The sequence below is a fragment of the Equus przewalskii genome, chromosome 12 (genome assembly GCF_037783145.1).
Source record: "Equus przewalskii isolate Varuska chromosome 12, EquPr2, whole genome shotgun sequence".
Classification (NCBI taxonomy): Eukaryota; Metazoa; Chordata; class Mammalia; order Perissodactyla; family Equidae; genus Equus; species Equus przewalskii.
This window is the reverse complement of record NC_091842.1, coordinates 10,690,874-10,718,583: the sequence shown is the minus strand read 5'-3', so window position 1 is coordinate 10,718,583 and position 27,710 is coordinate 10,690,874. Positions and strand designations below refer to the sequence as shown.

The window sequence follows — 27,710 nt, the reverse complement described above, 5'->3', positions numbered from 1 at the left end:
GTGTTGAGCAGGTATCAAGAGGAGGCCCCAGCCCAGTTAAGAGACTTGGAAAGCTGGGGATCAGTCTGACACCAAACACAAACCCTTCAGCGGAGAGAGAGGGGCTTTGGTGAAGGGGCAGAGGGAGGCACTAACCATGTCCTCTGGCAGTTGTCAGGAGAATGAAGAGTATGGCACATTCAGCATAAAGGAAAGTCATGTCCTGCATGCCAGAAACTTTGCTCCTATCCCCAGGCAAGACAGGACCTACTGCAGCCAAAGAAGCTTCCAGACTTTGTCCAGTTTCCCTGCTTCATCAGCAGGGGGCAGCAGAGAAGCCGAGTGGTACCATGGCAGCGTCTACAAACCTTCCCTGGGGCAGGCTGTGCTCCCCAGCCTTGGAGGTACAGGAGGAAAAAGGTCCCCTCCTGTCCTCCGTGGAACACACCTGTCCTCCCAGGGACACACATCCTGTGAGGAAGTCAGATTTGCAGATAACTGATGCAGACTTAGTGAGCCAAGGAGTTGAAAGAAAGGTTTCTTGGACTCTCAAGGTCTGGAGGTAGTGCTCCTTTATTCAGAGAATTGCATGGAGTAGCATGGGGACAGGACCCATGGGCAGTGAACTGCAATGGGTTGAGGGCAGGGCTAAATTTATAAGGCATAGGTATGTGAGTTATTTCTTTACAAGACAAGGGAAAGATCATGTGAAAAACCATTAAAATGGTATTAGTGCAGGTGGGGTGTGGTTATCAGGTTGTCCTATAACTTTGGATATGAATCAGGTTGGATCAGGTCAGGATGGCCTATGCTTCCCAGAGGATACTATAGATCAGTATGTAGGCCAGGACGCCTTGGGCTTCTCTCCCTGGGACAGCCTTGATTCTCATCAATAACCACAACACAAGACAATGACTGCCAGTAAACTCAACCCTGTGGGGCTTTGTTCCTTCACATACCTGTTCACTCATTCCCTCTCTCATTTAACAAACACTTTGTGAGCCAGTGCAAGGCTCTAGGGATGTGAAGATGGAAAGAAGTGGCCCTGTCTTGGATGCACTCATAGTTCATTCAGGGAGACATGCTATGTGGAGTGAGAGGGAGAGAGGAGACCACCTGGGAGGGTCAGAGAAGGGACTTCAGGAGGAGGAGAGTTAATCATGCAAGGACAGGGCAAGGAGGGCAGAGAGTGACAGCGTGAGCAAAGACAGGAAGATAGGGTGAGTAGCGGGGTGGAAAATGTGAGCATGGAGGCTGGGAGGGCCGGTAGGAAAGAGATGGTTGCAGTAGCCCAAGCTGGAAGTGCTGAGAGCCAGGCCAGAGGCCCTGGCAGTGCACTCTAGAAATGGAGCTCAGAGCACAAGGCGACTTTGTGGGGTCACACCAAGCATGTGGCCAAGCTGAGAGTGTGCACACAGCTTTCCCACTTAAGTCCAGTCTCCTGTCCTGCCTGAAGGTGCCTGCTGCTCTCAGTGAGTGGACGAGGGCCCAGAGTAGGGTTGGAGGCAGGACAATCCTATAGGATGAGGTTCCCCGAATCATGGAGTGTGTGGAAGAGGAGAGCTAGCTTCAGAGTTGGGTTCTGGACCCTTGGGCTCCTGAGGCCCACAGAGGCATCTCCTCTGGCCTCTATCCCAAGATGTTTCCCGAGCTCTGATATGCTGGTGCATGCCTGGACAACTGCCAGCTGCAAGAGCAGCACCCCGACTTGGACCTGCAGCTTGGCTCCTAAGGGCCCTCCATATCATCTCCAGATCACAGGATGCCTGAGACCTTGCTCCATGGTTCTGTTTTGAGCCTAGAGCCCCTCCCCAAGAAAGGTCTCCAAAGGCTTGCCTGCCAACCCTGCTCTTGAGCTATGGCCAGAACCTTCCAAGGCTTTCTCCTTAATGGAGCTCCTCCTCCTGGGGGCCTAGCTACAGCCCCCCAGGCACCAAGGGCCAGGTGGGCTGCCCAGTGAAGTGGCTCTAGGATAGCTCAGGGCTTCCCAGTGCCCAGGGCAGTTGGAACCCTGCAGGGTCTGTTTGTGTGCACACATACACACCCACACCCTACACAGGCACATATAAACACATGACATTTTGAACTCACAAGTCTGGGCCCTCACCCACACTTCAAGTTCAAACAGGTAGATGCTGTAGGGGAGGAAGAATTATTCCTCTACCTTCTAGGTCTTTCTGGCTTGTCTAGGAATTAAATTGACATGAGACAGAATAACAGGAGAAATAACAGGAGAAAATCAAAGTTTAATAGCATGTATACATGGAAGAGACACAGGAACACTGAGTAACTCACCAAAATGGCCAAAGCCACCACCTTAAATACCATCTTCAGCTAAAGACAAAGGAGGATATTGGGGGTAGTGGTTTGGGACTTCAAAGGAGATGAAGGCAATTTATATGGAGATGGAAAAGCAAGCGTTTGATAAACAAATGTTTCCTGAGCCATCTGTAGACAACAAGATCTGAAAGAGAACTCTGATAAAAATGGGCTCAGCAAGGATCCTCCCAGTCTATTCTACCCAAAGTTATCTATGGTGATAACTCCTTCCAGGGACAGGCCTTCTACCTTAAATTCTTTTAGGGAGTTGAGGAAAGGTCAAAGTTTCTTTCAGAGTCTTTTGCCCTTAAAAATAATCAAGCCAAAGAGACACATTTTCGCATAGCTAATTCTGATCCTCCCGCCTTTGAAGCTTGAAGAAGTTTCACAGTCCAGAAGCTGGGTTGGTAGATTGTACCATCTCATTAAACACATCTCTTAGTCCTGATAATAGATCAGTCCACTTAAATTCATTTCAAACAGTGATGTAGGTAGGCTCCCATAGTTAGGCCTATATCATGTAAGCAAGCAACTAGGTATTTAATAAGAAACATTTCTATGGAAACAAAAAGAAAAACAAGGTTAATGGTTGGAGCAAATTATAAACTAGGAGACAACCCAGGAGACAACCAGGCAAGATTTCTAGATGTCAGGGTCAAAGCATCTTTTGCAGTTTAAAATGTCTCTGATGATGTCATTGTGTGTTCATGTGTCTTTTGAGTAGTTTACATATCAATTGGCTGCTATTGTGGTGATCTCTCTTAAGTTTATATCAAGTTGTCCAGCTTCAGTTTGCAGGGCTTCAGGAACAAGCGTGATTTCAGTTCTTAATGATTTCAAATGAAAATGATGGAAAAATTGCAAATGTTAGTTTGGAGACTTGTAGCTAGATATGTCAGGAGACTACAAGAATTCAGGATCCAGTCTAGTTTACACATAGAAAACAAAAACCTCAAAGACAATTAATAGAACTAGAATCTAATGTCTACAAATGAACACTATAGTTTCTACTGAAACATAATTTCTCTCTCTAAACTCATCATCATTTTTACCAAAGGATCACCAAATTAAGACTAATTGGCATGTAAAATAAGTCCAGTTTCAATAAACTTAGCCCAGTTATTTACATAAGTACAGCAAGAATAGCAATTGATCATATAGGCTCTTTCAAATCTGTTTTGCTGGAACTTTTTATAAGGAATCTCAGATTGAAGGCCTCTCGAGGCCAGGAAAACAAAGCCAAAGACTTGTCATCAGACTCTGCCTGCAATACCTATTGACTTGGATGAATTCCTCTCTTCTTGAGATTCCCAAAATATCCTGAGATTCTTTGCATCTGCCAAGGAAGCGACCTTCTTTACTCACCTGGTAAGGTGGCTGGGAACCCTGTAAGCAAGATACTAGGTCAATATTTCCGAGTGCCTTTATTTGTTTCATAAAGTCAATCTTTGTCCCTTAGCTGTCTGGTCAGATCTAAGTCTATGCATGTTTTTCTGAAATATGACATTCCACTCAAAGCTTTAGTAATATAACCAACATTTCTAACTGTGTCCTGTTGTAAGAAGAATAGATTCTTATTGAACTTATAAGCTCATGGCAAATAAGTGTATTGCCATGAAAATAAGATACTCACTTACTAAAAGTTTGCAAATTCTGGAGGGATCAGGTAGGGAGAAAAAGATAAATGTTTCAATTCTGCTTACAAAGGTATAATTTATGAAATTGCTCTAAGTCATAGTTAGCTTAAGAGAAAAGAGAAAAACTTTTCCTTAAATCTGAAAAAACAAAACATTAAAAAATCAGCAATATTTCAAATGAAAATTCATAAAAATTATAATTGTCCTCATCAGTTCATTCAGTCCCATGAAATCAACTCTTGATCTTGATCTTTTTTTTTTTTTTAAAGATTTTATTTTTTCCTTTTTCTCCCCAAAGCCCCCCGGTACATAGTTGTGTATTCTTCGTTGTGGGTTCCTCTAGTTGTGGCATGTGGGACGCTGCCTCAGCGTGGTCTGACGAGCAGTGCCATGTCCGCGCCCAGGATTTGAACCGACGAAACACTGGGCCACCTGCAGCGGAGCGCGCGAACTTAACCACTCGGCCACGGGGCCAGCCCCCGATCTTGATCTTTTATTAACAGTTTCTTGAATTCATCAGTTTCTCCATTAGAGTTCTGTAACTTCTTACCCAGTTTAGTTTTATGACCTGAAGGTTTGTCAGAAATCTGTATTCTAGGGTAAGTGTCAGAGCCCTTTCCGTGAACCTTTCTGAAGATGAAACATATCTGCAAAAGCAGAGTAAAACAAAACTGTCTCAAAATGACAAAAGAGTTAAAAATGGCAATTGACAGAGAAATTTGGTTATTTTTGTGACATATAACACTTTAAGACAATAAGTAGAATTATGACTGACAATCAGGATAAATCAGAATTTTAGGAATGTTATATAATTTTTAAAACAATAAAATTAATAACATTTACCCACACAATATCATAGGTCCCTATAAAACAATGCTTTGTTATCCATTTAACCTTGGTGACAAAGATTTTCAGGTGAATGCAGAGAATTAAATAGCTGTAAGAAAAATGTTAGCACATGGGATTAAAGTCCTGGTAAAAACAGCATAGGAAATTTATTTTGATAAAACGTAAAATCCCTACACTTCTGGTAGACTACTCAAAAGGAAAACAATCCATAATCTCTCTATCAAGAGCAGACTAAAAATTCAAGAAGATTATCCTTTTAAGAGAGAGAACCAAATTCTAATTTTGCACCAGCTTACTTTTGACCTTAAAATTCATTTACTTAATTAAATTCATTTTAATCTTAGCAAACTCGACCATGCACGAAGCTCTTAGTTTTTATTTTACAAACCTTTTAACAAACAAAAAGTCTCCGTTTTTTATACCTTTTTTTAAACCAAAAACATACATCTTAGTTTTCTTGAATACTAAGACGTTTTCCTATTAAATTTTGGTAGCTTTATTCACATATTAATTAGAATTCTTAACCCTTGCAGACCTTTTTTTAGTGAAAATGAAGAAGTAAGCAATTATAAACTGTCTTTTACATCAGTATTTTGTGGCTTGGCAAGTTTACAAATACTTTTTATAATTTCTAGAAACACGCTACTTCCTAGTACAATCCTTTAATAAAACACAAGACCTGTTTACTAATGGACCCAAACATACTTTAGTTTCTCTGCAATAAGCCAAAGTAGATAAACTTATATTTAATAATTAACATCTAATATTTTATCTTATTTGGAAATGACCTAAATATTTAATTTTCCATCATTTAATTTAATGTAGCAAAACTTCAAAGTTTCAAATTACCAAAGAGATTTTGGAAGGTATTTTAAATACACATGCCATAAAATATACTTGTTGCTAAAAGTTTATCTACAATTCTTATCTCATTTAAATCTAAATCATTTGCTCCCAACAATTATGTTTATATTACCCACAAAAACTTCATGAGACATTAGACAAAATTAGCTTATCATTTTAAGTTATTATTTTGCTGACAGATTTTTAACAGGATAACATGAGCTTATTTGGCTAGTAAACCCAGGCTCCGTGTCTGCATCATATCCAATGCTGATAACTCTGAGGAGTCCATTTCAATCTACATGTCTATTTGAATCAAACCAACAAACTTAAGCTTTTGTTTACCAAAGATTATTTCATATCATGTTAACTTGAAAGACATTCAGGTTAGTTTCTATTACATTTAGAAATAATTTATGTGAGCACTTACTTTAAGCCAATTAAACAGAGTTCTCTTAGAAATTATTCCATCCAGAGGCAAAATATCACACATATATAACATACATATAGACACACATACACAGACTCCACAGCTATTGTTTTAAAACTAGGATAATGCACCACACCTCTAAAAGTCTGCACAAAGTGTTTAACAAAGGCCCTCTTTCTAAGTGTACAATTTAACCCTGGGCCAACTTACCTTATAGGGGGTGGGGCCTTTATTAGCATCTATAATACCATGAGAGGAAGCTGAGACCCCAAATTTAATTAAGGCTAGTCATTATTTCTTTGTATTTCCTTTTTAATTTGGGCATTTCATGGGTGCCAATAAAACAATTATGATAAGAACTCTCTAAAAATGTTTCCAATTTAGAAGTTTCTCCAATTTAAATGATCCATCATCTGGCCATTCACGAGTAGGATCTTAATAGCAACTCGAACCAATAAGCCTGGGCTGGCCTGGTGGTGTAGTGGTTAAGTACTTAAGCTCTGCTTCGGTGGCCCAGGGTTTGAGGGTTCAGATTCCTGGCACAGACCAAGCACTGCTCATCAAACCATGATGTGGCAGTGCCCCACATACAAAATAGAGGAAGATTGGCACAGGTGTTAACTCAGTGACGATCTTCCTCAAGCAAGAAGAGGAAGATTGGCAAGAGATATTGGCTTAAGACCAATCTTCCTCACCAAAAAACCCAAACAAACCAACAAACAAAAACCAATAAGCCTTGTATGACTTAACCATGGACACAAGAGATGTCCCCAAAAGAGAGTGCAAAAGAAGCAGCCCTCACAAGATCCACAAAGTCCACCCCCAAAAATAGTCTAAGAAAGCAAAGCCCTTCATTGCACATGCAGTGCTGCGCTAGCAAGCAGCAAAGGTTGAGACAACAAAGGCCCCTTACAAAAGAAATTGAGTCCCCTTGTGACAAACCCATCTGAGAGCTGATACAGCCAGACAAAGAGACTTCATCTTGGAGCCCCAGTCTATTCGACTGGCTGCCAAAATGCATCCTCCAGATGGTGGAGACCAGAAAGGTCACAAAGCCAAGCTCTCAAGACATAGAACAAGAGGAAAGAAAAAAACCTCATCTGATAAGCACATTAACAGCTTTGGCTAAGCCTTGGGTCTCTTGGAGCCAGAATAATACCTAGGAGGGAGGGGCCATGGAGTTGGGAATTGTGTGTGTTTTACAGAGTATCCCGTTGCAGGGACATTTTCTTGAGGTTGGTGGGGGATCTGTGCCATTTTACCCTGTTCTGTGATCAACTTATTCTATCAAGGGAGTCTTCTTGGGGTGGTGAGCACCCTAATGGTTCTTAACTGCTCGACCCATGCCTGCTAAATTTCTGGCCTCTTTGGCTTCCAGCATGGCCCTTGGTGACAGCTTTCACCTTATGCACATATTCCAGGACAACAGGATTATAGAGATGCCTGCATCTTGCCCAATAATTTTTCCTTTGTATGACGAGTGACAGAAAAGACAAAGACAAGGAAAAATAGTGACCATCTCTGGGAGGCAAAGGATCAATAAATCAATGAGTACTCAAACCAAATTTCCCAGAGTCACTGAGTCTGAGAAGCTAGCTTCACCAATATTTTCTCTTGCAAACCTACATTTAGAAAAGGAAACTCACAAGGGCCAGCCCGGTGGTTTAGTGGTTGGGTTCACATGCTCCACTTTGGGTGCCCAGGGTTCACAGGTTCAGACCCCAGGCACAGACCTACACACTGCTCATCAAGCCATGCTGTGGTGGTATCCCACATACAAAACAGAGGAAGATTGGCACAGATGTGACAAACAGAAATGGAAAGCAGTAGTATATATTGGAGTATATGAGGAAGCCATTTGGTGTAAACCTAATTCAGCCTGACTTTGTTTTTCCAAAAGGGCCTGACATGGCCATCAAACATGCATTGTATATCTGCTTTAAACATTTACTATGGCAAGAGCAAATGCCCTTACGATTAAGGTGCAACTTCCCCCACATTGGCATTTCCTTAGGGATAAGCATCTTTCTTTAGACTAGGAACTGATTGCTGTGCTCACCTTTGACCACCCAGCTCACCTGTGACCACCTAGCTCAAGACAACAGACCTGCTTCCTGCTGCACCTGCCGAGACAGCAGACCCACTACCTGCTGTGTCCATCAATCACTGTGCCCACAGAGCAGTCTTGTGACTACTATAAAAGGGACATTTCAATCATATGTGAAACATCCTCTTTGGGGGTATATAACCACTCTGTACACCCCACTTCTTTGGTGCCCTTTCTTCCTTTGGGAAAAAAGGTCCCAGGCCATGGACCTCATATTTTAGCTCAGAATAAACTCTCCAAAATTTTCATTTATAGATTGGTTATGGATTATTTTTGTCGACAGATGTTAGCTCAGGGACAATATTCCTCAAGCAAAAAGAGGAAACTCATGACTCTTGCTTCCACTGGACCCTGCAGGCAGAGATCCAAGAGACTGACGTGATAAGAACATTTACCTCCTACCGGCTCTTGTCGGGGTCCCAGATCTTTCAGCTGCAGTAGTCCAGGAGCAAGCAGCATCCACCCAGCGAAGTTTTATCGCATTCTCGTTGCCAAATTATAAGGAAGGAAGAACGATTCCTCTGCCCTCTAGGTCCTTCTGGCTGGTCTAAGAACTAAATTGACATGAGACAGAATAACAGGAGAAAATCAAAGAAAGCTTTATAATATGTATACGTGGGAGAAACCCAGGAAAACTGAGTAACTCAACAAAATGGCTGAGCTGCCAGCTTAAATACCATCTTCAGCTAAAGACAAAGGAGGATGTTGGGGGTAGTTGTTTGGGACTTCAAACGGGAGAAAGGCGATTTACATAGAGATGGAAAAGCAAATGTTTGCTAAACAAGCATTTGCTGAGCCATCTATAGGCAATGAGACCCGAAAGAGAACTTTGATAAAAATGGACTCAGCAAGGATCTTCCCAGTCTATTCTACCCAGAGTTGTCTATGGTGATAACTCCTTCCAGGGACAGGCCTTCTATCTTAAATTCTTTTAGGTAGTTAGGGGGAAGGTCAAAGTTTCTTTCAGTCTTTTGTCCTTAAAAATAATCAAGCCAGGGGCCAGCCCAGTGGCACATCGGTTAAGTTCACACGTTCTGCTTCAGCAGCCCAGGGTTCGCCAGTTCGGATCCCGGGTGTGGACACGGCACCACTTGGCATGCCATGCTGTGGTAGGCGTCCCACATATAAAGTAGAGGAAGATGGGCATGGATGTTAGCTCAGGGCCAGTCTTCCTCAGCAAAAAGAGGAGGATTGGCAGCAGTTAGCTCAGGGCTAATATTCCTCAAAAAAATATAAAAAAATTTAAAAAAATAATCAAGCCAAAGAGACAGATTTGGGGGGGCCCAATCCTGATCCCCCACCCCTACATCCCCAATTTCATCTCCCACCACCTGCTTGCCCTTCCCCCCACACGATGTGCTGCTGGCACTGTGTGAGATGACCAGACAGCTGGCAGGAAGTTTCTGGAAATGAGTGAAATGTTCAGGAGCAGATGTAGCCACTTGTGGCCCTTGAAGAGCAGGGCAACAGGAAAGTCCTCTGGGCCTGAACCTTGCCTTCCATCTGCCCATCACACACTGCCTGGGATTCCCCCATCAGAGGGCCATTCCTACTGGAAAGATACTGCATCCAACCTCGCACTGTCCTCAAGATCATGAGGCCCAGAGAGGGGAAGTTACTTGAGTAAGGACACACAGAGAATCTATGACAAAGCCAGCACAGAACCCAGATCTCCTGACTCTTGTCTTGGCTCCACTGTTCTGACCAATGTGTGGATGAGTGGCTGACAGACACCTGGGATCAGGCCCAGGCCCAGGCAGGGGCTCTCATCTGGTTCAGCTGAGCCCACGCAGGTGCGCTTACTCCAGGAGCCTAGGCATGAGTCTGGGGCCCTGGTGCTCCCAGGGCGTCCTGAGTCCCTCTTTAATCAGACTCTCTTGTGGATGGGGGTGGCGTTGGCCTGTGGTAGTATTCCAAATCCTCCCAGGGTGGTTGGGAACTCTGGAGAGAGACCAGGAACCGGGACAAGAGCAGGTGAGACCCCTCTCCCATCAGGCTGGGCCAGGCCCTGAAGGCAGGACACACAAGACCCCCGCCCGGCCCCATCTGCAGCCTGGGCTCTCCCTGGGGAGAGGAGAGCAGAAAGGACCCCCTCCTGGGGCTGCATGAGGCCAACCTCCACCCGTAGTTCCCCTTGCCAGGACCAGACCCCCTCCACTCAGCGTCCTAAAGGGAGATTTCAGGGGATGTTTTACCGGCACAGGAGAGATGCTCTCCCCTATGAACCTCAGCCCTGCCCCTTGCCCCAGGCAGGGACGTATGCCCTGTACCCTTGGCAGAGCCAGGCCTCACCCAGGAAGAAGCAGATCAGGGTGATAAGGAAAGTCGAAGCTGCAGGGTGGCCCAACCCAGCAGAGGACGTGCCACCTGGGCTGTGACATGGAGTGTGGCTTGGGGAGCAATCAGCCTCTCCCCAGGGGCCCACCCTGTCAGTGCAGCAGCCTCCTGGCCCAGCTTCAGTCATCTCCAGGATCTTCCAAGCCACCCTGTACCCTTTGATCAGTGTTGTGGGTTGAGTGGTGTCCCCCCAAAAAGATAGGCTGAAGTCCTGACTGATGCCTGTGAATGTGACTTTATTTGGAAATAGCATCTTTACAGATGCAGTCCAGTTAAGATGAAGTCATACTGGATTAGGGGGCGTCCTAAATCCAACCACTAGTGTCCTTATAAGGCCACATGAAGACACAGGGTCACAGACATGTGCAGGGAGAAGACAGCCATGTGAGGACAGAGGCAGACATTGGAGCTATGTGTCTACAAGCCAAGGGATGCCAAAGATTGCCAGAAGCCACCAGAAGCTGGGAAGGGGAAAGAAGGATTCCTTCCTAGGGCCTTCAGTGGAAGCATGGCCTTGATTTTGGACTTCTAGTCTCCAGCACTATGAGAGAATACATCTCTGTGTTTTAGGCCACCCACTTTGTCACAGCACCCCTAGGAAGTCAATACAGGCAAGTTCATCTTCCCAAATGGCTACATTTGGCACTTCGCCGTCCTGCTCAGAGCCTCTGGGAGCTCCCACTGCCAGCTGCACCCAGCACTCAAGGCCCCTCTAACCCCACTCCACTCTTTGCCATCTCTCCACCAGCAACCTTGTTGGCTCCGTGCACCCTGTTCTCATTCAGTGGGAGGGAAAGAAGGAAAGGAAGAGAAGAGAAATGAAATTATAAACTTGGGTGACAGGAGTCACTGCTGGAAATCAGAAGGCTGTGTTGACGAAAATAATCCATAACCAATCTACAAATGAAAATTTGAGTGAGTTTATTCTGAGCTGAAATCTGAGGACCATGACCCGGGGCCTTTCTTCCCGAAGGTAGAAGGGGCACCAAAGAAGTGGGGTGCACAGAGTGGTTATATACCCCCAGAGAGGATGTTTCATATAGGATTGAAATGTCCCTTTTACAATAGTCGCGAGACTGCTCTGTCGGCACAGCGATTGATGAAACAGCAGGTAGGTCTGCTGTCTCGGTGAACACAGCAGGGTGGCAAGTCTGTTGTCTCCAGCTGAGTGGTCACAGGTGAGCTGGGTGGTCAAAGGTGAGTGCAGCAATCAGTTCCTAGACTGAGGAAAGATGCTTATCTCTAAGGGAATGCCAATGTGGGGGGAAGTTGCACCTTTATCTCAAGGGCCTTTGTTCTTGCCATAGGAAATATCTAAAGCAGCTATACAATGGGTGCTCGACAACCACAGTCAGGCCCTTTTGGAAAAAACAAAGTCAGGCCGAATTAGGTTTATACCAAATGGCTTCCTCATATACTCCAATATATCCTATTGCTTGCCATTTTTATTTGTCATTTTCCCCTTTTGATCTCTAATCTTTTGATAGAAAGCATTAATGATCAAAATATTGTCCCTCGGCACCAGGGTGGTTGCTGCCTGCCCTGGGTCCATCATGTCCCTCGGTGCTAGGCTTTTATCTCATTATTTGCCTAGTCATCCACGTTGGGGGGAAATAGTGGACAAGCATGGAGTTATATATATTAACAGAGGAAGCATTTCATATGTCATGTAATTTCCAATTAATTTTAGGTTGTTGCACAAACATTGTATATGTGCTTTTCTATGACACTTCACATTTACATTGCATATGATCATAGAGCAAGTACAGTAACAATAATAATTAAACATATTTGAAAGGATTGGTCTGAAATGAATTCTTAGTCATAGTCCCTATCAGAAAAGGAAATTTGTCCAGGGTTATAAGACGGATCGACCATCTCAAGCCATAGAGCAATCATTACTTTAGTTTGTATGCTACTCTTACAACACTGAGTAAAGAAAACAACAATTAGTTTGAATATTATGACCAGTACAAGGATTCCAATAAGTAATAGAAATAGGAATTCCAATCCGGATCGAAAAAGGGAACTGATACTGAAAAGGGAGCCAACCAAACAAATCAAAACTGGGTGTAGGATCGCATAAGGCATCCACCTGCTTCTTCATGTGCTTTAACAGAGATGACGCATTGGAAGATTCATCACGTATAAAAGCACAGCATTCAGTCTGAATGACTGTATATGTACCACCTTGGGATGCAGTAAGAATATCTAAAGCCATTCTGTTTTGAAGGACAGCCCTTCTCGTTACAGACATTTCGGTATTTGAATAAGGTTATTCCTGCTTGACTATCATTAAGGGCTTCTTGAGTAAATTTAGTCAGAGCTTCCATATGTAATAATGACACATTTTAACTGCAAAGAAGAAGCACATATAGCTGAAAATATAGCCATACCAGTGTAACAATGAACAAGCCCATCTGGCCTTAACAGAGGCAGATTGACATCAGGTTTTAACTCAGCCTGACTCCTTCCCTGCTTTTAAAGGAAACTCAGGGTGCAGTGTCTTAGCCATCCAGGCAGTAGCCAAGGCGAAAGATTTGTTCCACATAACCACTGAGTTCCATTAGGTGTCACTCGATAAATGCCTGGCCTTCAAGACCACTCTGTTCCAAATTAATCACTTTCTTTAAGTATAATAATATTCCAAACAAATTATAAAATAGGTATACAGTTTAAGCATAACAAACGTTTAAATGAGGAGATATAAGGTTGAGAATACAGGCCTGGTCCGGAGTCTTGGGACAGCTGTCTACAATAGATGCCATCTTCTTCTCTTCCTGGTTTGGTCCTTTCCAACAGGGCTGTATAGAGTCTTATGTTTGATGTCTTTTTCAATAAACAAATTCTCCAGGTTATAGTCCAAGATCCTTAAGTTCTGGGAATTCTCTGTGAAAGAATCAGCTACCAATCTTTCATTTCTTTTCAGCACATCAATACGACCACGACAACAATGTAATACATCCCTTAAGCAAAGCTGGTTCATATATTTCTTCATCCCATTGCATAGGCTGTTTCATTATTTCAAAAGGAGACAGCTGATGTTTACAAAAAGTATAGATCTAAGATTAAGGAGCACTAACACAAGAGCTTTCGGCCGTGAGAGATTAAATGCTTCTGAAAGCTTGCCAACTAAGTTCTGGTTGTGCCATTAGTTCTTTTTACCGGTCCTGAGGATCGAGGATGGTAAGCGCAGTGGAAATGCTGCAATATTGGCCAAACATTACAAATAGATTTGAGTTCCCAGTCACTGTATAACTCAGGAGGAATTCCTCAAACAGGAATTTATTCTTTTCAATAATAATTTACCTAAAGCCATCGCTCTTCTGTAAGGAGAAACCTCAAAACAATGTGAGAACATACAGATCATTACAAGACATATTTATCCTTGAGAGGGTGGCATTTGTACAAAGTCCAATTGTCATACCTCAAAAGGTCCCTTAGGAAGGGAAAGTGGCCTTGTGACTCGTGAAGTGGCTTCTCTGGATTATGCTTAGGGCATATAGCACAACAAGCAGAGGCTATATGAGCCACTGGGAGAAAGTTTCCAAAAGTATTGTTTTTCTCTTTTGTTGCAACCTATATATATATATATATTACTTTTCTTCTTCCGTGGTGATTTCTTAAGCCTGTAGAAAGAAATCTTTTTACTGGGTTAACAGAGTTAACAGAAAGTAGCAGGCATTCTTGAGGCTGGACAGCATATCCAGCTTGATAACATCCTCACTTATCGTTTAAGTAAGACCCATTTGTAAACCAAATTAAACAATAGAATGCAGTCGTGGTCTTCTCCTCTTGTGATGCTGGAAGCAAGGTAACAAGGTTAATGGTTGGAGCAAATTATAAACTACTTCCTGAGTCCAGGGAACAGGCAGTCAGGAAGGCTTCTAGATGTCACAGTCAAAGCATCTTTTGCAGCTTGAAAGGTCTCTGATGATGTCATCGGGCATTCAGGTATCTTTCTGAGTGGCTTACAGCTTACACAGCAACAGACAGGAATCTCTCTTAAGTTTCTATCAAGTCGTTGAGCTTCCATTTGCAAGGTTTCAGGAAAAAGAGCAGGTCAATTCTCAATGATTCCAAATGAAAATGAGGTAAAAAAAAATTGAAAACATTCGTTTGGAGATTTGTAACCAGGTATTTCAGTAGAAGAATTCAGGATGCAGTCCAGCTCACAGGTAGAAAAAGCCTCAAAGACAATTAACAGAACTAGGATCTAATATCTACAAATGTGCATTATAGTTTTACACTGAAACATAACTCTTCTCTCTAAAATGACCCTCATTTTTACCAAAGATAGCCAAATTAAGACTAATTGGTTTGCAATATAAGTTTATTTTCAAGAAACTTGGCCCAATTATTTTCATAAGTGCAGCAAGAATAGCAATTGATCATATAGGCTCTTAAATCTGCTTTGCTGGAATTTTTTAATGAGGAATCTCAGATTGAACCTTAAAGACTTCTCGAGGCCAGGAAAGCCACGCCAAGGATTTGTGCCATCAGGCCTTGCCTGCAATACCTTAGATTTGGGTGAATTTCTCTCCTACCTTGAGATTCCCCGGAATATTTCGAGGTTTATTGCACCTGCCGGATAAGCAAGCTTCCTTACTTACCAGGTAAGATTGCTGGAATGTCTCTCTGTAAAGCAAGGTACCAGGCCCATATTTCCAAGTGGCTTTATTTTCAGAAAGTCAACATTATGCCTCAAGGGCAGTGTTGTCATATCTGAGTCTGTATGTTTCTCTCAAATATGACATTCCAGTCAAAGCTTTGGTAAGATAACAAACGTGCCTTGGGCTGGGCAGTCACAAATGAGCGCTGCAATCGGTTCCCAGCCTAAAGAAAGATACTTGGTCTTTAAGGAGATGCCAACGTTGGGGGGGGGAGGGAAGTTGCACCTTTATCTCAAGGGCCTTCGCTCTTGCCACATGGAATCTCTAAAGCAGATATACAATGCATGCTCAATGGCCTTGGTCAGGCCCTTTTGGAAAAACAAGGTCAGGCCGAATTAGGTTTACACAAAATGGCTTCCTCATATACTCCAATATATCCTATTACTTGCCATTTTTATTTGCCATTTTCCCCTTTGATCTCTAATCTTTTGATAGAAAGCATTGATGATCAAAATATTGTCCCTCGGCACCAGGGTGGTTGCTGCCTGCCCTGGGTCCATCACGTCCCTCAGTGCTAGGGTTATATCTCATTTATTTGCCTAGTTGTCCATGTTGGGGGAAATAGTGGACAAGCATAAGTTATATATACTAACAGAGGAAGCATTTCACGTGTCATGTAATTTCCAATTAATTTTAGGTTGTTGCACACTGTATATGTGCTTTTCTACGACACTTCACATTTACATTGTATATGATTATAGAACAAGCACAGTAACAATAATAACTCAGCATTTTTAAAAGGATTGGTCTGAAATGAATTCTTAGCCATAGTCCCTATCAGAAAAGGAAATTTGTCCAGGGTTATAAGACAGATCAACCATCTCAAGCCGTCGAGCAATCATTACTCTAGTTTGTATGCTACTCTTACAACACTGAGTAAAGAAAACAACAATTAGTTTGAATATTATGACTAGTACAAGAATTCCAAGAAGTAGTAGAAATAGGATTTCTAATCTGGATCGGAAAAGGGAACTGATAGGGGAAGGGAGCTAACCAAACAATTCAAGACTGGGTGTCAGATCGCATAAGGCATCCACTTGCTTCTTCATGTGCTTCAGCAGAGATGACACATTGGAAGATTCATCAGGTGTAAAAGCACAGCATCCAGTCTGAATGATTGTATATGTACCACCTTGGGATGCAGTAAGAATATCTAAAGCCATTCTGTTTTGAAGGACAGCCCCTCTCATTACAGACATTTCGGCATTTGAATAAGGCTATTCCTGCTTGACTATCATTAAGGGCTTCTTGAGTAAATTTAGCCAGAGCTTCCATATGTAATAATGACATCTTTTAGCCCCAAAGAAGAAGCACATGTAGCTGCAAATATAGCCATACCAGTGTAACACCGAACAAGCCCATCTGGCCTTAAAGAGAGGGAGGTTGGCAACAGGTTTTAACTCAGCCTGACTCCTTCCCTGCTTTTAAAAGAAACTCAGCGTGCAGTGTTTTAGCCATCCAGGCAGTAGCCAAGGCCAAAGATTTGTTCCACATAACCACTGAGTTCCATTAGGAGTCACTCGATAAATGCCTGGCCTTCAAGACCACTCTGTTCCAAATTAATCACTTTAAGTATGATAGCATTTCAAACAAATTATAAAATAGGCATACAGTTTAAGCATAACAAATGTTTAAATGAGGAGATACAAGGTTAGGAATACAGGCCTGGTCCGGAGTCTTGGGACAGCTGTCTACAACAGATGCCGTCTTCTTCTCCTCCTGGTTTGGTCCTTTTCAACAGGGCTGCAAACAGTCTTATTTGATGTCTCTTTCAATAAATAAATTCTTCAGGTTACAGTCCCAGATCCTTAAGTTCTGGGAGCTCTGTGGAAGAATCAGCTACCAATCTTTCATTTTACTTTAAGTACCTCAATAAGACCGTGACAGCAATGTAATATATCCCTTAAGGAAAGCTGGTTCATATATTTCTTCATCTAATTGCATAGGCTGTTTTATTATTATTTCAAAATGAGACAGCCGATGTTTACAAAAAGTAGAGAACTAAGATTAAGGAGCACTAACACAAGAGCTTTTGGCCGTGAGAGATTAAATGCTTCTGAAAGCTTGCCAATTAAGTTCTAGTTGTGCCATTAGTTTACCAGTCCTGAGGATCGAGGATGGTAAGCGCAGTGGAAATGCTGCAATATTGGCCAAACATTACAAATAGATTTGAGTTCCCCAGTCACTGTGTAACTCAGGAGGAATTCCCCAAACAGGAATTATTCTCTCTAATAGCAATTTACCTACTGTTAAAGCCGTTGCTCTTCTGCAAGGAAAGGCCTCAATCCAATGTGAAAGCATGCAAATCATCACCAAGATGTATTTATACCCTTGAGATGGTGGCATTTGGACAAAGTCCAATTGCCATACCTCAAAGGGTCCCTTAGGAAGGGGAAAGTGGCCTTGTGACCCATGGAGTGGGTTTTTCCCCATAAAATCATCTTTTCAGGTGCCCAATGGGTTACTTGGTGTATATGCTGGAGCAGTGGCAATTGTGCTCCAATAGGTACTATGGGTTTCTTACTGGGCCCGAACCACAACTGTGAGGGGGTGTCAAAAATTCCACCTTTTGACTGCCATATCTGTTTCTCTTGTTCCATGGCAACTTCTTGAGCCTGTAGAAGGAAATCTTTTACTGGGTTAGCAGAGCTAATGGGAAGCAGCAGGCATTCTTGAGGCTGGACAGCATATCCAGCTTGATAACATCCTCACTTATCGTTTAAGTAAGACCCATTTGTAAACCAAATTAAACAATAGAATGCAGTCGTGGTCTTCTCCTCTTGTGATGTTGGAAGCAAGGTAACAAGGTTAATGGTTGGAGCAAATCATAAACTACTTCCTGAGTCCAGGGAACAGGCAGTCAGGAAGGCTTCTAGATGTCACAGTCAAAGCATCGTTTGCAGCTTGAAAGGTCTCTGATGATGTCATCGGGCATTCAGGTATCTTTCTGAGTGGCTTACAGCTTACACAGCAACAGACAGGAATCTCTCTTAAGTTTCTATCAAGTCGTTCAGCTTCCGTTTGCAAGGTTTCAGGAAAAAGAGCAGCTCAATTCTCAATGATTCCAAATGAAAATGAGGTAAAAATTGAAAACATTCGTTTGGAGATTTGTAACCAGGTATTTCAGTAGAAGAATTCAGGATGCAGTCCAGCTCACAGGTAGAAAAAGCCTCAAAGACAATTAACAGAACTAGGATCTAATAGCTACAAATGTGCATTATAGTTTTACGCTGAAACATAACTCTTCTCTCTAAAATGACCCTCATTTTTACCAAAGCTAGTCAAATTAAGACTAATTGGTTTGCAATATAAGTTTATTTTCAAGAAACTTGGCCCAATTATTTTCATAAGTGCAGCAAGAATAGCAATTGACCATATAGGTCTTAAATCTGCTTTTGCTGGAATTTTTTTATGAGGAATCTCAGATTGAACCTTAAAGACTTCTCGAGGCCAGGAAAGCCACGCCAAGGATTTGTGCCATCAGGCCTTGCCTGCAATACCTTAGATTTGGGTGAATTTCTCTCCTACCTTGAGATTCCCCGGAATATTTCGAGGTTTATTGCACCTGCCGGATAAGCAAGCTTCCTTACTTACCAGGTAAGATTGCTGGAATGTCTCTCTGTAAAGCAAGGTACCAGGCCCGTATTTCCAAGTGGCTTTATTTTCAGAAAGTCAACTTTATTCCTCAAGGGCAGTGTTGTCATATCTGAGTCTGTATGTTTCTCTCAAATATGACATTCCAGTCAAAGCTTTGGTAAGACAACAAACGTGTCCTGTTATAAGGAGAACAGATTCTTATTGAACTTATGCAAATAACTATAATGCTGTGAAATAACCATACTCACTCACTCACTAAGTTTCCAAACTCTGGAGGGATCAAGTAGGGAGAAAAAGATAAATGTTTCAGTTTTGCTCACAAAGGTATAATTTCACCAAATTGCCAAAAGTCGTAGTTAGGATAAGAGAAAAGAGAAAAAGATTTTCTTAAATCGGAGAAAACAAAGCAAAACATCAAAAAATCAACAATATTTCAAATAACAGTCACAAAAATTATAATCATCCTCAGTTCATTCGGTCCTGTATAAGCGGTTCTGGATCTTAATCTTCTGTTAGCAGTTTTATGGGGTCATCAGTTTCTCCATTAGATTTCTGTAATTTCTTACCCAGTTCAGTTCTGTGATCTCAAAGTTTGTCAGAAACCTGTATTCCAGAGTAAGTGTCAGAGTCCTTTCCATGAATTCCTCTGAAGATGAGACATATTTGCAAAAGCAAAAAGCATCAGAGTAAAACAACTGACTGTAAACAACAAAAGACTTAAAAATGACAATTGACAGAGAGACTTATTATTCCTGTGATATACAACACCTTAAACTAATAATTGGAATTATGGCTGATAGCCAGGACAGATCAGAATTTTAGGAATGTTATATAATTTTCAAAACACTTATATCAGTAACATTTACCCACATAATACCAACTAAGAAAGATTATCATCACTTATCTGACAATGCTTCCAATGTAATTTAACAGGCCAAATAAGCCTAATTAGTTTAGAATCTTCCACCTTATAGGAAGAGAGAGAAAATTTCTCTGTGAAGTCTCAGGGGCCCTCTGAAAATCCTCAGAGAAATTCTCCTCCTTCATTCAGGTCAAAGGAAAACCTTTATTTAGGACTTGACTACTGTTTGAGGGAGAAGCCTATCAAAAATATCAAAAGATTTTTAAAAACTTATTTAAACAACATCAAGAGGTTACTGACCTTGTCATTGTAAAACAAGGGTCAATGAAACAATGCTTCATAATATTTAACCAAAATGACAACAGCAAAAAGACCTTAATAGAGACACCTGTCTTTTATCTTAACAAAACATAGATCTTCTGTAAACTCACTCAGAAGGAAAAACCTTTTATAATCTCTTTATCAAGAGCAGACTAAGAGTTTAAGAAAGTTATCCTTTCAAGAGAGAAAGCCAAATTCTAATTTTTGTACCAGTTTACTTTTTCATATTAAAACCCATTTACTTAATTAGATTCGTTTCAATCTTAACCAACTAGACCAGGTACAAAACTCTTTTCTGACTTTCTCTCACACAAACCTTCTATAGCTTTCTTTTTGCTTTCAGAATTTGTCCCATGTCTTGATTCTTTCTTCTTTTTTTTCCCGCCTAGTACTTTAGGACAAATTTATCTTTCTTAACCAACCAAGCAAAATATTTCCATTCTTTATGCCTTCTTTACTGAAAACTTACACCTTACTTTCCTTGAATATAAATACATTTTCCTTATTAACTTCTAATAGCTTTAATCACATATATTACAACTCTTTAACCTTTAACGGACTGTAGTAAACACTAAAATGGTAAGCAATTACGAATTGTCTTTTATATCAGCATTCTAAACACTTTTCATAATTTCTAGAAACATGCCACACTTTACAGTAAAAGACCCAAAGACTTTTAGCCTCTCTGCAATAAGAAGGCAAAAGTAGATAAACTTAGATATGTTTAACAATAATGTTTCCGTGCTCTATCCAATCCAAAAATGACCCAGATATTCAGATTTTTTATCATTTCACTTAACTTGGCAAAACTCAAGATTGTTACCAAAAAGAATTTTGAAGCTGTTTTTTTTTTTCCAAGTATACAGACCATAAAAGTTATTTTACCCAGTTTTATCTATTTAAATCATTTGTTTCCAACAATTATGTTCAGATTACCTACGAAAACCTCACGAGACATTAGACAAAACTGGTCACCATTTAAAGCTATTATTTTGCTGACGAATGTAACAGACAACGTGAGCTTATTTGACTAGTAAACCCAGGCTGCATGCCTGCATCACATCCAAATGCTGACAACTCTTGAGGACATGCCTTTTCAATCAAACCAATGACTTAAACTTTCATTAACCAAAGATTAACCTTTATCATGTTAACTTGAAAGACATTTGGGTTAAAACTTTTTGTAAGCGCTTACTTTAAGTCAATGGAATAGAGCTCTTTAGAAATTGTACCATCTGGAGGTAAAGTATCACATGTTCGTAACATGTGTAGACACACACAGACAGACATATAGACCTTAGATTTCTGTTCTCATAGCAGACTGCGGTGGAAAAACTTCTTTTCCTAGTTTTTTTCCCCTCTTTCTCTCTTTCTTTCTTTCTTTTGGCCTTAGCAATCTGGCTTGGGATTCCCCTTTGTTAAGCAATTGCAGTCACAGTATGAAGCCAACCTGAGTCCGGAGGAGAGGCTGCGCATTCAGGAACTGATCGGGCTTTTTAAAAGCTCGATTTCCCGCTTCTCTTTTAATTTTGTTTTGTTTAAGGCCCTAACAACTTCTAAGGACAGTGTCGTGGGTCAGAAAGTGTGCTGCTTGTGAGTGTTACTCCCTGTAGAAAGGTCGTAAACACTCTCTTATGTGCCTCGCTTTCTCCTCCGGCGATCTAAAACCACCGTGGGTCTCGGAGCGTCGGGTGACCAGCCCTTATGTGCGCATCCCCGGACGAGCCTGTAATTAATTACCGTGAATGAGAGTGGAGTTCCCTATGGGACCTGACAAATAAAAATGGAAAGTAATAGCATATATTGGAGTATATGAGGAGGGCATTTTGTGTAAACCTAATTCGGCCTGACCTTGTTTTTCCAAAAGGGCCTGACCAAGGCCGTTGAGCATGCATTGTATATCTGCTTTAGAGATTCCATGTGGCAAGAGCAAAGGCCCTTGAGATAAAGGTGCAACTTCTCTCCCCCTCCCAACGTTGGCATCTCCTTAAAGACCAAGCATCTTTCTTTAGGCTGGGAACCGATTGCAGCCCTCATCTGTGACCGCCCAGCCCGAGGCAACACACCTGCCACCCCACGGTGTTCACTGAGACAGCAGACCTATCTGCCGTTTCCATCAATCGCTCTGCTGACAGAGCGGCCTCGTGACTATTGTAAAAGGGACGTTTCAGTCACATGTGAAACATACTCTTTGAGGGTATATAACCACCCTGTATACCCCCACTTCTTTGGAGTGCTCTGTTCCTTTGTGGAAGGACTCTCCCGGGTTACAATCCTCAGATTTAAGCTCAGAATAAACTCACCCAAATTTTCATTTATAGATTGGTTATGGATTATTTTCATTGACAGTTCTTGGCATAGTCGTGGCAGGATTTCAGAGAAACCCACCAAAGGCCACCTGCAATGTACACTGAGCTGGCATTCGGTACCAATAAGGACCCATTGAGCCCCCTGGATCACTGCATTCTTCAGGTGACCCTGGTGAGTTCTCCTGAAACCCGGACCTCCTTACTTTAAGTTGACGGTCCAAGAGTTTATATGAGCTAGGTAAGGTCTTAAGACTAGAGGTTTTTAAGGGGTACCGGTACATACCCTAGGCAAGAGGAACCTAGGAGTAATTTGCTAGGCCAGAGGGAGCCTAGAGGGAAGTTCCTAGGCAAAGGAGCCTAGAGGGAAGTTCCTAGGTCACAGGAGCCTAGAGGAACTTGGGAGTGAATGGAGAAGGCTGACGTTTTTAATTTGGCTTTAAATTGGAAAGAATTGTGTTTATAAAGTCTGAACAAACTGCTTGATAGAGAAATGAGAGACTGAACATGTTCAGCTCTGAAGAAAAGGGACACTTGCTCCTCCCGGCCTTTACCAAAAGGTGTCCTTAGGCGACTAAGGACTTCAGCGGGAGTGTCAGAGGATCACTCCTCGCGACGTGCAGTGGTCCCATAGGGAACTCCACTCATTCACGGTAATTAATTACAGGCTCGTCTGGGGACGCGCACATAAGGGCTGGTCACCTGCGCTCAGAGCCCCACAGTGGTTTTAGACTGCCAGGGGAGAAACCGAGGCACGTAAGAGAGTGTTTACGACCTTTCTATAGGGAGTAACACTCACAAGCAGCACACTTTCTGACCCACGACACTGTCCTTAGACGTTGTTCAGACTTTATTATTAGAAAAAAAAAAACAGACAAGCAAAAAGAAAATGGGGAACCATGCTTCTAAAGCCGGCCAGCTCCCGGATGGACAACCTCCCACTGGCACTCCAGCTGGTTTCATGTATAATGCATATGGAAACAATGCATGCAAGTATTTAACAAAGTGGGAAGGATTAACTAAGAATGACTTAAGTCTTAAATGGCCAAAGTGGGGAACGTTCGATATCTCAAAGCTACCGTATTTGCGCACACAAGTAGAAAGAGCCGGCTCTAAAACTAAAGCAAAAGAATGGGAAGCTTATTATCATTGGCATGTAGAGGCTTCAAAACGTAATAACGATAAAATGAATTCTTTACAGGAGACTAACCGTAAATTGGCAGAGACTGTATCTGAATTAAAAAAGGATGAGAAGTCAGAGACCGTCCCACCCCGCTTATCCCTTCCATCTCCCCTGCAGCTGCCTTTGGAATCTCAGAGCTCATCTCCTTCTTCTCCCTCAGCACCCTTACAATTTCTAAAGAGCTCTATTCCATTGACTTAAAGTAAGCGCTTACAAAAAGCTTTTCTGAATAGAACTAACCCAAATGTCTTTAAAGTTTATGGTATGAATTAGGGCTGCCCCAGTGAGAGAAGCCCAGGGCATCCTCACCTACATACCGATCTATATGATCAGATTCATATCTAAAGTTGTACCACCACACAATAACTGATGAGGATTTTAGGCTGGTTAATTTTAAAACTGCAGATGAGAAGCAGGCTCCGAGGAGCAGAGTTTGCTTGCCCTTTGAGAGACATTTGCATTTGTGAAGGAAATCTCCATGCCTTCCCCTCTGCACCAGGAGGAAGGGGGGATGGCCTTATCTCTGGAAACTCTTAATGGGGGAGGCAAGGACTTAAGTTGGTTACTGTCTGGCAACCTCATGTAACTGATTTAGGGTGGTGGCTTCTGGCCTTTACTTAATCCGATTTGATTCTTATCTAAAAGTTGTGGGACCACCCAATGCCAGACCCCACCTGCACTGACACCATTTTAACTTTTCACGTGTTCTTTCCTTTGTCTTGTAAAGAGATGGCTCACATACCTATGCCTTAAATTTAGCCTGACTCTCCACCCATGTCGGCAGCAGTAGCGGGGGCAGCAGCAGCTCCTCCTGCCTGTGGGTCCTGTCCCCATGCAGCAGCAGCAGAAGCTCTGACTGCCCATGGGTCCTGTCCCTACTACTGCCAGATCTTGAAAGTCCAAGAAATCTTTCTTTCGACTTCTCGGCTCACCGACCCCACATCAATAACCAGACCCCATCTGCGCTGAAATCATCATCCCTTGCTACAGGAACCCCAATGGGGGGATTTTCAAGGTAATGGCTCCTTTTCTTTCATCTCTCTTAGAGTTACAATGGCCGTTTTCGTCTCCTTTTGAGCTTTGCAACCGGGAAACAAAGAAATCTTTAAAGAGTCAAAAGTTCCACCCCTGGGAGCCCCGACTTTGGGATTCTGGGCCTGATCACCCCAGCAACCCTAAGTGGGGTGCCCTCTCTTGACGCTTGACTCATTGAGTATTTTAGTCACCTACTGAGTCAGTTATGAGGGTAGGAGACCTGTGATTTATTCTGTGAACTGTCCTGCTGGGGTTGTGTGCCCTGCACAGGAGCTGTTGTGTGACTCTTATCTTGATAACTCTCTGGAACAGGCCATGAGGGCGAGGTTTGATATCTTCTTTTCCTTTCTTTGTCTGTTTTGCTCATCATCTCTTCTGTTGTCACCAAGTCGAGGTTAAGTTCAGGCTGGACCTGACCAGAACCTGGACCTTCTGTAAAATTGAAAACTTGAGGGGTTTCTCTGTGCCTTTATGAGGCAGTTGGACAGGTAGATCAACCTAGAACGTCATTCAAGTTACAATCCAGTTTCTGGGAAATGAGAGCAACTGTCCTTAGAAAATCCTTGCAAGATTAGAAATACAGCTCTAGAGGCAGTTCAGATTCCACCCAGTGCATTTATCTCGAAAAGGATTATCATCTCCCCTCTCCAGGAACTACTACCTAGCCCATCACTAATTCCTAAGACTGAAGAAAAAAAAAGGGGGGGGGGAAGGAAAAACAGCTTCCAAATTCTTTTTGGTAGCAATCTTGAGTTCTGTTGAGTTAAGTGATAAAAATCTGAGTATCGGGGTAATTTTTGGATTGGATAGAACACAAACGTTTCTAAACATCTAAGTTTGTCTACTTTTGGCTTTTTATTGCAAAGATGCTAAAAGTCTTTGGGTCTTTTACTGTAAAGTGACGTGTTCCTAGAAATTATGAAAAGTATTTAGATTGCTGATATAAAAGACAGCTCATAATTGCTTACCTTTTAGTGATTACTATGGTCTGTTAAAGGTTAAAAAGTTCTATATGCGATTAAAGCTACTAGAAATTAATAAGGAAAATATATTTATACTCAAGGAAAGTAAGGTGTAAGTTTTCAGTAAAGAAGGTATAAAGAATGGAAATATTTTGTTTGGTTGGTTAAGAAAGATAAATTTGTCCTAAAATACTAGGAGGAATAAAAATAAAAATAAAAAGACATGGGACAAATTCTGAATGCAAAAGAAAGTTACAGAAGGTTTGTGTAAGAGAAATTCTGAAAGAGTTTTGTACCTGGTCTAGTTGGTTAAGATTGAAACGAATCTAATTAAGTAAATGGGTTTTAATATGAAAAAGTAAACTGGTACAAAAATTAGAATTTGGCTTTCTCTCTTGAAAGGATAACTTTCTTAAACTCTTAGTCTGCTCTTGATAAAGAGATTATAAAAGGTTTTTCCTTCTAAGTGAGTTTACAAAAGATCTATGTTTTGCTGTATCTATGTTTATGTTTCCTAGGTGCAAAAAGACAGAGGTCTGTCTATTAAGGTTTGTTTTGCTGTTGGTACCTAAGCATTGTTTCACAGTGAGCGTTGTTTAAATAAGTGTTTTAAAAACCTTTTGATATTTTTGACAAGCTGCTCTCTCAAAAAAAAAAATTCAAGTCCTAAATAAAGGTTTTCCTTTGACCTGAATGAAGGAGGAGAATTTCTCTGAGGATTTTCAGAGGGCCCCTGGGACTTCACAGAGAAATTTTCTCTCTCTTCCTATAAGGTGGAAGATTCTAAACTAATTAGGCTTATTTGGCCTGTTAAATTACATTGGAAGCATTGTCAGATAAGTGATGATAATCTTTCTTAGTTGGTATTATGTGGGTAAATGTTACTGATATAAGTGTTTTGAAAATTATATAACATTCCTAAAATTCTGATCTGTCCTGGCTATCAGCCATAATTCCAATTATTAGTTTAAGGTGTTGTATATCACAGAAATAATAAGTTTCTCTGTCAATTGTCATTTTTAAGTCTTTTGTTGTTTACAGTCAGTTGTTTTACTCTGATGCTTTTTGCTTTTGCAAATATGTCTCATCTTCAGAGGAATTCATGGAAAGGACTCTGACACTTACTCTGGAATACAGGTTTCTGACAAACTTTGAGATCACAGAACTGAACTGGGTAAGAAATTACAGAAATCTAATGGAGAAACTGATGACCCCATAAAACTGCTAACAGAAGACTAAGATCAAGAACCGGTTATACAGGACCGAGTGAACTGGGGATGATTATAATTTTTGTGACTGTTATTTGAAATATTGTTGATTTTTTGATGTTTTTGCTTTGTTTTCTCCGATTTAAGAAAATCTTTTTCTCTTTTCTCTTATCCTAACTACGACTTTTGGCAATTTGGTGAAATTATACCTTTGTGAGCAAAACTGAAACATTTATCTTTTTCTCCCTACTTGATCCCTCCAGAGTTTGGAAACTTAGTGAGTGAGTGAGTATGGTTATTTCACAGCATTATAGTTATTTGCATAAGTTCAATAAGAATCTGTTCTCCTTATAACAGGACACGTTTGTTGTCTTACCAAAGCTTTGACTGGAATGTCATATTTGAGAGAAACATACAGACTCAGATATGACAACACTGCCCTTGAGGAATAAGGTTGACTTTCTGAAAATAAAGCCACTTGGAAATACGGGCCTGGTACCTTGCTTTACAGAGAGACATTCCAGCAATCTTACCTGGTAAGTAAGGAAGCTTGCTTATCCGGCAGGTGCAATAAACCTCGAAATATTCCGGGGAATCTCAAGGTAGGAGAGAAATTCACCCAAATCTAAGGTATTGCAGGCAAGGCCTGATGGCACAAATCCTTGGCGTGGCTTTCCTGGCCTCGAGAAGTCTTTAAGGTTCAATCTGAGATTCCTCATAAAAAAATTCCAGCAAAAGCAGATTTAAGACCTATATGGTCAATTGCTATTCTTGCTGCACTTATGAAAATAATTGGGCCAAGTTTCTTGAAAATAAACTTATATTGCAAACCAATTAGTCTTAATTTGACTAGCTTTGGTAAAAATGAGGGTGATTTTAGAGAGAAGAGTTATGTTTCAGTGTAAAACTATAATGCACATTTGTAGATATTAGATCCTAGTTCTGTTAATTGTCTTTGAGGCTTTTTCTACCTGTGAGCTGGACTGCATCCTGAATTCTTCTACTGAAATACCTGGTTACAAATCTCCAAACGAATGTTTTCAATTTTTACCTCATTTTCAT

General features: G+C 41.5%; 1 long non-coding RNA gene across 1 annotated transcript; it reads right to left on the bottom strand.

The window, feature by feature from the left end:
• Positions 1–11,405: 11,405 nt before the first annotated feature.
• On the bottom strand, positions 11,406–15,238 carry LOC139074720 (uncharacterized). Its single transcript, XR_011524396.1, has 2 exons — positions 15,115–15,238; positions 11,406–14,690 (listed from the first exon to the last, which is right to left on the bottom strand). It is a non-coding gene; the product is annotated as an uncharacterized lncRNA (long non-coding RNA).
• Between the last annotated feature and the right edge of the window lie 12,472 nt (positions 15,239–27,710).